Below are 9712 nucleotides of genomic sequence, written 5' to 3'. Positions count from 1 at the left end.
TAATTGGGATGGGAGTGTCAGAGACAGTGAGATTGGCACAGGACAGAGCGGAGTTTAGGGCTGTTGTACATAGGGTCGCTATGAGTCGCAAGCGACTCGAAGGCACATAACAACAACAACAACAACAATAATTTTAAATGGTGCATGTGTGAAATATTGCACAACATGGACGAAATGAAAAAGAATTATGCTGAGCGACACAGGTCAGTCACAAAAGGACAACTAATATAAAGAAGCTAAGGAAAGGTTTATTTAACAGAATTAATCTTGGATGGTTAACAGATCAGAAATGAGAGATCGGGAAGCAAAATACTCATATTCAAAAAAATGATCATCATTATAAAAAATTAAGGGGAAAAAAGTCAAGGAAATGTTTACATACAGATAGAATCACTATTGGGTGGTTATGATAAATGGGAAGTTAGGGTAAGGTGTATAAAAATAGCACTTAGTTCATCGTATTTATTAAATTATGAATGAAGAAGAGTGTTTAGCCTAGCGATTAAAATATTAAAGTTATTACTAAAAGTCGGTTTTCTTCTCCCACAACATATATCTTTCTCCTCTCTCAAAATTTCTTATAATTTGCATTCATGTTGAATTCCCCAGACAGTGAGGATGGCCTTTCTTGGTTGCCGGCTTCCATTAATTTAAACACAGCTAACATACTTAATGTAAAAGTTTTCAGAGCAGTCTAAGAATCCTGAGGGATTTGGAAAACTGGACTACGTCTTGAGAAATTTTCTCTTGGCACTCCATGGATGTTCAGTGCTCTTCTCCAACACCATAGCTCAAAGGCGTCAAATTGAGTGTCAGGATACTGACTGGCCACATTGCTCTTCTTTGTGTGAGTGGTCGTCTGTAAGAGGTGAGAGGTAGTGAGGTGACACTTGACTTCTTCCTCACTATCATCCAGGGGACCGCAGGCATGACAGCATTCTCTGGTGCTCGATGGCAGTTTGTTCTGTGGGTTTTATCTGCTCCCTTCCGAAAAGAGATAAAAGCAAGAGTAGAAGCTAGAGCTCCACTGTGATACTTGCTGTGGTTTTTGTAGCACCAAACTAGACATTTAGTTGTTTTTGCTTATTTTATCTTGCCACGTGTTCCTCTTACTGTGTTTGAAGTGGGATGTGGGGAGGGGGGGGCGGGGAAATAATTCTTTCTTTCATTCAAGGCACACGGGTAGTGCAGTGGTCAGCAGTTCTAATCGATCACCCGGTTATGGAAGGAAGATGCAGCAGTCTGTTAAAAAAAAAAGATTATAGCCTTTAAAATGCTATAACAGTAGTTCTGATATGTCCAGTAGTTTTACTAGAAATGATGGAGAATAAATTTAATAGTGTTGGATTTTGAGTTTCTTTTACACACTTTTAAAATATGGTAAACATCCCCAGAGGGGATTAACAGTTTCTTGGTTAAGGAGTTGTGCTGTCAACCCAAAGGCATGTATTTCAAATCCACCATCTGCTGCTCTACAGGAAAGATATGTGCAATGCACTGCTTCTGAAAATCTGCTGGAGGGTCACCTATGACTCAAAAGCACATAGCAAAAGCCACAACTTTTTACTGAAGATGCTCACGTGAAAATGAAAGAGTTGTAGATTGGAAATCTGGAGACAGTCTGGGGCTGATTTGGTCAGGTGTCCAAGATGTCTTCTTGGGTAAGTCAGAATATCACAAGTTCTTGGCTTTTTTTTAGGACCTTTGTTGTGGGAATGGACCCATAGCTTCAGTGGGTTTTCTGAGGCAATTAATTGCGTGGGAGGAGAGTGCCCATCTACTTGTTGTCATTAACTGTTACTAATTGCCTTTGACTGTGTGGATCACAACAAATTGTGGCTAACACAGAGAAGAAGAAGAACCCTAGAACACTTGATGGTGTTCATGTGAAACCATTACTTAGACCAGGAAGCAGTCATCAGAGCAAGGACGTGCTGCTAATCACAACAATAGCTAACATTTTTCAGGTACTGTAACTTTGTTCCAGGCATCATATCAATCTCTTTAACTATGTATTCTAATGTAAACCTCACAAACACCTGCCCTGTAATCCCAAAAGCATGCAGTTCAAGGCCACCAGCTGCTCCGTAAGAGGGGAATGGGCAATCTTCTCCCATGTAATTACCTACCTCTGAAAACCCGCTGGAGGATCAGCTATGGGTTGGTTCTATAGTGCACAACAACAACAGGGGTCACTTGACAGCAAGAGTGGCAGATGACAGTGAATTCGTTATTTAAAGCAAGTCTAACTGCCTCTGAGAACCCACTGGAGGGTCAATTACAGATTGGTTGCAGCTTGAGGGTACTCAATGTAATGTAGGGAATGCTGGCAGCCAGCTCTGTAGGAAGCGGCACTGCTAACCCCAAACTATGCTTCTTTAAAGATGTTAATTCACCAGTGACTCTGAGAGAAAAAGGTTAGAAATCTTCTTTGTAATTTACAGTCTTGAAAACTTACAGGAGAGTCAGCTAGGAGTCGATTGGCAACGAAGTGTTCTTTACTTACTATATTAAGCTTATGTTTTCATTATTCTGTTATTCTTGTAAATGATTGACATATTTTATAATATCCAGATAAAAATTATTAACTTTCATTTGGGGAAGAATCATTACAAGTTGAAAAAGACAAGATATGAGATATTTGTAATTTTTTTCCCTAAAAATTTCCATTGTCCAATCTCTACTATTTTAACAAATTCTATTTTAATCGATTTGGTTCCTAAAATTCCAAACTTAGATTGTGAATAAATTTTGTTAGTTGTTTTATACAGTGCTTCTAATGAGAACAATTGTTGTTGTTATGTGCCATCGAGTCGCTTGCGACTCATAGTGACCGTATGTACAACAGCTCTAAACTCTGCTCTGTCCTGTGCCAATCGCACTGTCTCTAACACTCCCGTCCTGATTATCCCAGTCACTGAATCAATCCACCTCATGGAGGGCCTTCCCCTCCTGTGCCATCCCTCCACCCTCCCAAGCATGATGTCCTTCTTCAAGGACTGGTCTCTCCTCACAACATGTCCAAAGTATGTTAGACAGAGCCTCAGAATCCTTGCCTCCAAGGAGCCACCCGGTTTAACCCTTTCCAGGACGAATCTGTTTGCTTTCTTGGCAGTCCATGGTACATTCAATACTCTTCTCCAGCACCACAGCTCAAAGGCATCAATTCTCCTTCTATCCTCCCTAGTCATTGTCCAACTCTGATGCATAACAAGTGATTGCGAAGACCATGGCCAGTATCAAACGCACCTTAGTCTCTTCTCATATTCATATGGCAAGTCTTACAGCTGTGGTACCAAAGTTGAACAATTTAAAAGCAATATTTCTGAGAGCAGAAATCCTTTCAAATAGGTTCAAAGAATATTTTAATAAGATGTTGAATTGTGTTTGAGTTTTAGCTGAGGCATCAAGATACATTAAGACTAGGATCTAAATTTAAAAAAAAAAAACACCCAACATTTGGAGACCTGGGATATAATAAAATAATCTGGCTCGTAGATAAGAAGGGATTTTGTGAAGAGCATTTTGAGTATGAGCTGGGGTATCTCCAGTTCTACCTCTCCGGAGTGCACAAGAGAGGAATGTGAGGAGAGGAATGCGTGTGGGAGTGTGAGGTGCAGGAAGAATGCTTGGCCCTCCCCTCTAGTCTAATGAGGAGAGCTTCAAAGGCAGTTGGAGAGCTTGAAGTTTATCCCCTGCAGGTAGAAAAAACAAGGTAGACTGATGTCTGGGTTGGGAAGCCAGAGTTCCAGAGTTATAAGTGTGCTGGGACGCACTTTCAGCAGGGGAGTCAAATTTGATATCATTTTGAAGTTATTCTGTCATTTCCAGTTTTTTGTGGACCACATAGTCAAAGGTGAGTTGGTTTGAGATTGCTCTTAAGATCTTTTCCACCAGTTGATACTTTGAGTGTGATCAAACCTCACATCATCACTGAGGGGACAATAGAGGGATTTTGTGTGCCTGAGGGTAAGATATATTGGGAAAGAGACACCACTTCAGTATTTTATCTGAAAATGCTTAACCTAACTGGATGGAGGGCCAGCTATGAATCAATTTTGACTCAATGGCAATGAGTTGAACCAAGTGAATAAATACAATCTACGATCTAGCATAGTCCAACTCATAGGAACCTCTCATTGGCTTTTTTGTGGCTGTTAATCTTTAAAGCAGGAGACTGCCCTTCTTTCTCCTGTGGAGCACTTGGGAACTTGAACCAATGACCTTTTGGGTAGCAGCCCAGCACGTTACCACTATGCCATCAGGCGCGTTAAATTAATCTGATTGTAATGAAATATATGACAAGCTCAAATGGGCTATATTCTTAAGAAATGACAATCTCTGAGCAAACACATGAAGAAATGTTAAAAACCCCTAGTTCTAATAGAGATGCAAATCAAAACAACTATATCATTTCACTCCAGTAAGAAGAGCAAAATTTAACAGAATAGCAACCAACAAATGTTGGCGAGGTTGTGGAGAAAGTGGAACCTTTATTCACTGTTGGTGGGAGTATAAAATTGTGCAACCGCTATGGAAGGCAGTATGGTGCTTTCTCAAAAAGTTGGAAATAGAAATATCATTTCATCCAGCAATTCTACTACTGGGAATATATCCTAAAGAAACCAGAACTGCCACCCAAGCAGATATATGCAAACCCATGTTTATTGCTGCTTTGTTCACAATAGCAAAGAGTTGAAAGCAATCCAACAAGCAAATGGATAGAAAAGCTGTTGTATATTCACACAGTGGAATATTATGCAGCACTGACAAAGAACTCATGAACTATTATACAAAATGGGTGACCCTGGAGGACATTATGTTGAGTGAAAAATCTCAGTCACAAAAAGACAAATACTGCATAATACCACTGTTATAAAACAGGACTGGCATGGGGGTTGGGGGAAACTAAGAAAAGAGGGGATAAATGATGTATATGGCATTGAAATAGATGAGGGAAAGAATTGTACAAAAGGAATATATTATTAGGTATTAATTGCACGACAAGAGTCCAGAATAAGAGCTGCATAGTAAAGTGGTCTGGAGGGGCTGTATAACAATGAAAGAACTTTAAAAAAATTATTTATTTTTCATTTCAATGAACATCTACAGAGATTTTGGAATTCCATTCATTCATTGTTGTATCCTTCTCCCTGCCCCACCCCCCCAGGTTTGCTCCTCTCCTTGAAAAGCAAAAGAAAAACTCCCTCATTGGTACACAATCCCCCTCCCCGTACACCCCCCAACTACACCCCCAACCCCAAATATAATACACTCTGCAACCCTCATTCCGTACTCTTACGATAAACATAATCTCATTCCGTACTCTTACGATAAACATAATGCCCTAAAATATAATACTTTTAAACTATTCTCCCCCACCCCCCATAGACTTGAATGGTGTAAACATATTTCATCCAGTTTTTCTCAGTCTTGAAAGAACTTTTTTCCCAAAGTAAAAAAGTAAACTGGTGTTGCGGGGAGGGGAGGGAGGAAAATGTGTAATAATGGACGAATGGAAATCCAAGTTCTTTATAAATTTTCATTAAAATATCAATAAAAAAAGAAACTCCAATGTCACTAATGACTAAAAAACGCTAAAAACTTTTACATGAAGAGATTAAAAAGACAAGACAGCTAAATGTTATATGTGATCTTGGTCTGAAATCTATACTGCTGGGTAGAGGGGAATAGTGATATAAACAATATTATTGAGACAATGGGAAACATTAGAATAAGAACAGTAGAATCAAGGTTTATATCGATGTTAAATTTCCAGAACAGTTGGCTGTATTGTGGTTATGTAAGAGAGTATTTTTATTTTTAGGAATAGATGAAGTATTAGGAAATACAGGCAACCTATACCCAAATGATTCTGCAAAATTAATTCTTACTCTCTCTGTGTAAGTGTACAGAGAAAGTGAATGCTTAACAAATATGTCAAATAATAATTTTTGAGTCTAGATTGATGTTATGGGAGAGTTTTCTGGATTTTTTCCTGCATTTTTTTTTTAAGTTTGAAATGATTTCAAACTAAAAGTTGAAGAGTAGGCCATATTTTTAGCAAAGCCTGCCTACAAGCTAAGTTTCGTTTCAGTCCCCACATTCCTACCCCCCATGCTCACAAACACCCCCTAAACAAACCACTCCAGCTTTGCTCCATCAGAATTTTAGAAATGCAATTTAGGGATTTGCATTTTCACAAGACTCCAGATGGTCGTTAGACTTGCCAACAACTAAGAAGCACTAGTTTAGACTAGTCAGGGCCCATGCTTAGAGTTGGGGGTACTTAACCCCATTCAGGCTGTTACCCAACGGGGGAAGGGTGAGTGGGTACATGGCAGCAGACCATAGCATCTGCCTCACACGGGGATTGAAATCACTGGCTGAGGAAGATAATGAGATCCTCCTTGCAGCTTGAGTCTGAAGACCTCAAGGTTACAATATTTTTAATGTCAACATTTCACATCAGGAAGTACAAGTGACTAATGCATATTTATTAGAAAACAAACCAACAGAACTCTCTATTGTGAATGCAGACTAATTACAGTGGATTGCGGAGATGGCAATTGTCGGCCTAGTGAGGAGTGGTAGATTCTCCCTCATCTGTGTGGAGGATGATTTGGAAGGAAGGTTGTAAAGAGTAGTAATATCTACAAGGAATAAGGAAAGAGAGTGGCCTCCGATTTCCCAGCTGAAGAGGGTTTGATATGTTAGACTTGTTGGTCTCTTTGAGTTTGAAAAAAGAAATAGGAGTGAGATAAAAGACAGAAGGGTTGAAGGGGACTGGTAACAGTTTACAAACCCACTCTATGCATGCAGACACAGGTACCATGATTTGCGAAGTCTAGAAAAAAGGAAAAGATGAGGGGACTTGTTTTAAAAAAAATGATCAAGAATTTAAAAATAGCACCAACAAAACATCAAAGAAAGCATGGATCCTTCTAAACATAGGGTGCTGTGCTACTCCCAGGGGTAGGCAGATTGAGTAGTAAATGTAGTATATAATGAGTAAGGTAATGTAGGTTTATTTGTGTTTATTTGCTAATCTATGGTGATTTTACTTAGACTTTACTATGTTTAAGTTGGTTCTCACATGATGGCACACAACACAGAAACATTGATGTGGTGAGGGAAAGTAAAAATTTTATGCTGGAGACGCATAGGAAGGCCAGTTAAACCTGTGCATACCTTGTTTATTGGGTAATCACAGGTCAAAGGCTTAGAAGCAGATCCTGTATGAATCTCCCATGGTCAAAAGGAGACCAGATTTACTAAAACTCCTTTTACAAAAGTCAGCTTATTTTGCCATAGTTGAGAGGATTCAGATCAGCCTGAACTAGGCTACTGAAACACCTCACCCATGTGAGGTGCCCAACAGAGTGAGTTGTACTCTTCAGCCAAAGGTTGAGCCTCTCTGGTAGTTAGAATTCACCAGCAGAGAAATTCAGCAATTTGGGAAATAGATGGGCAATCTTCTCTGGAGACAGATATAGAGAAAGAGATAGGTATAGGTATAGGTATAGGTATAGGTATAGGTATAGGTATAGGTATAGGTATAGGTATAGGTATAGGTATAGATAGATGTATACATATGCATCGATATCGGTACATATATCTCTCTATCTCTATCTCTATATCTATCTCTCTATCTCTATCTATCTCTATCTCTATCCTCAGAAATGCAATAGAGAATTACCTGCGAGTCATTTCTGATCAATGAAATGAGTTTAGTTGAGACCCAAAAAGAATTTTTTTTTGGTTTAACAAAAAGTGGAGCCCAGAGAGGATTGAAATCATATACATCGTTAAGTAAGCATACATTTTTGTGGTCCTGCTTCTCTGATCTCAACTTTCACCTCCCTGTCTCAACACTCAAGGAACTAAAACGTGAAGATGTAGGCACGAGGAGGAGTAGAAAAGCAAGCCAGACCTCCTTCCCTGCTCTTGGTCCCTTGATCTGAAGGGGCCAGGGAGAAATGAGAACAAAGCTTGAAATCAGAAGAGGCTGAGATGTGTTTGACTTTTTGTAATGAAATCTAACTGTAAATCCAAGGGATTTCCTTGAAATATTATTAAGGGACAAGACGTATAGGCTTGAAGAACATTGAAGAAAGAAAATTATTAAAAACTCATTTTTAATCCTGGGCTTGATGAAGCAGACTGTTCAATATTAAAAACTGCATTTATTACAAGGAAGGAGAAAGCAATTAATGATAAAATCAGCTGACAAATAATGGATTGTATAAACCTTTTTACTTCTAGTATTGATCTGAATGTATCCAAGTAAACACAGAATATAAATTACCCTGAAACATCGTCAATGAAAAAACTCTTTACTAGAACTTTGTTTTTAATATAACCAATCCTTTGAGAGTAAGGCATTTCAAACATTGCATTTTCCTACTTTTATTATTATTCCCTTTGAATATAATACGGTGTAGTGACTGGAGTTTTTGGTGAAATGACTCATAATCTTAACAAATTTGAATGCCATTTGGCTAAGTGATATTTATAACATCTTTTGTCCCGTTCGATTAACTGCCTCTGAAAACCCTCTGGAGGATCAGCTATGGGTCAGTTCCAACTCGATGGTACACAACAACAACAACAACGTTAGTCTGGAGAATAAGGTGTGCTTGATCCAGGCCATGGAGTTTGCAATCACTTGCTATGCATCAGAGAGCTGGACAATGACTAGGGAGGATAGAAGAAGAGTTGATGCCTTTGAGCTGTGGTGCTGGAGAAGATTATTGAATAAACCATGGACTGACAAGAGAACAAACGAGTTCGTCCTGGAGGGGGTGAATTCGGGCTGCCCCTTGGAGGCAAGGATTCTGAAGCTCTGTCTGACATACTTTGGACATGTTGTAAGAGAAGGATGTCATGCTTGGGACAGTGGAAGGACAATGCAAGAGAGGAAGACCCTCGACGAGATAGATTGATTCATGGGGATAGGTGTATCAGAGACAGTAAGATCGGCAAGGGATAGAGCAGGAATTAGGACTGTTGTACATAGGGTTGCTTTGAGTCACAGGCAACTCGACAGCACATAACAACAACAGCAATCTTTATAGAAGTGAATTACCAGCTCTTTCTCCTTCAGAGGTGCTGGATAGATTCTCACTGGCATCCTTTCTGCTGGCAGCCATACATTTTAACATTCAGCCACCACAGCTCCCTATAAGCAGGAGTGTCATTATTGTAGGTTAAAGCAGTTTCAATCAGATCAGCTTTGTGAGGTCATAGGGTGATAAGCAAGGTGTCCAGACAAGTGGGACAAATGCATATGCAATAGTACAGGTCAGAAGGTATGTCAATAGAGTTGATAAAGAAAGGGCATATTTGAGATAAATGAAAGAGATAAATAGAATAAATGAACAGAAAGGAATAAGAGGTGGGTAAAAATAGTGTAACCGTATTCTTTACAGGCTGCTGAAGTCATATGATGAAAAGGGTGATTTTTTTTTTAGAGGGTGGGCTTTTTAAGGGTTTGCATGTTGTTGTTATGTGCTGTAGAGTTGCTTGTGACTCATAGCGACCCTATGTACAACAGCCCTAAACTCTGCTCTGTCCTGTGCCAATCGCATTGCCTCTGACACACTCATCCCTATTACCCCAGTCACTGAAGCAATCCACCTCATAGAGGGCCTTCCCCTCCTGCGCTGTCCCTCCACCCTACCAAGCATGATGTCCCTCTCCAAGGACTGGT

The sequence above is a fragment of the Elephantulus edwardii genome, unplaced genomic scaffold (genome assembly GCF_000299155.1).
Source record: "Elephantulus edwardii isolate Elephantulus edwardi_28Jun2011 unplaced genomic scaffold, EleEdw1.0 scaffold00157, whole genome shotgun sequence".
NCBI classification, from domain to species: Eukaryota; Metazoa; Chordata; class Mammalia; order Macroscelidea; family Macroscelididae; genus Elephantulus; species Elephantulus edwardii.
The sequence above is the reverse complement of the archived record's forward strand: the minus strand, read 5'-3'. Positions refer to the sequence as shown.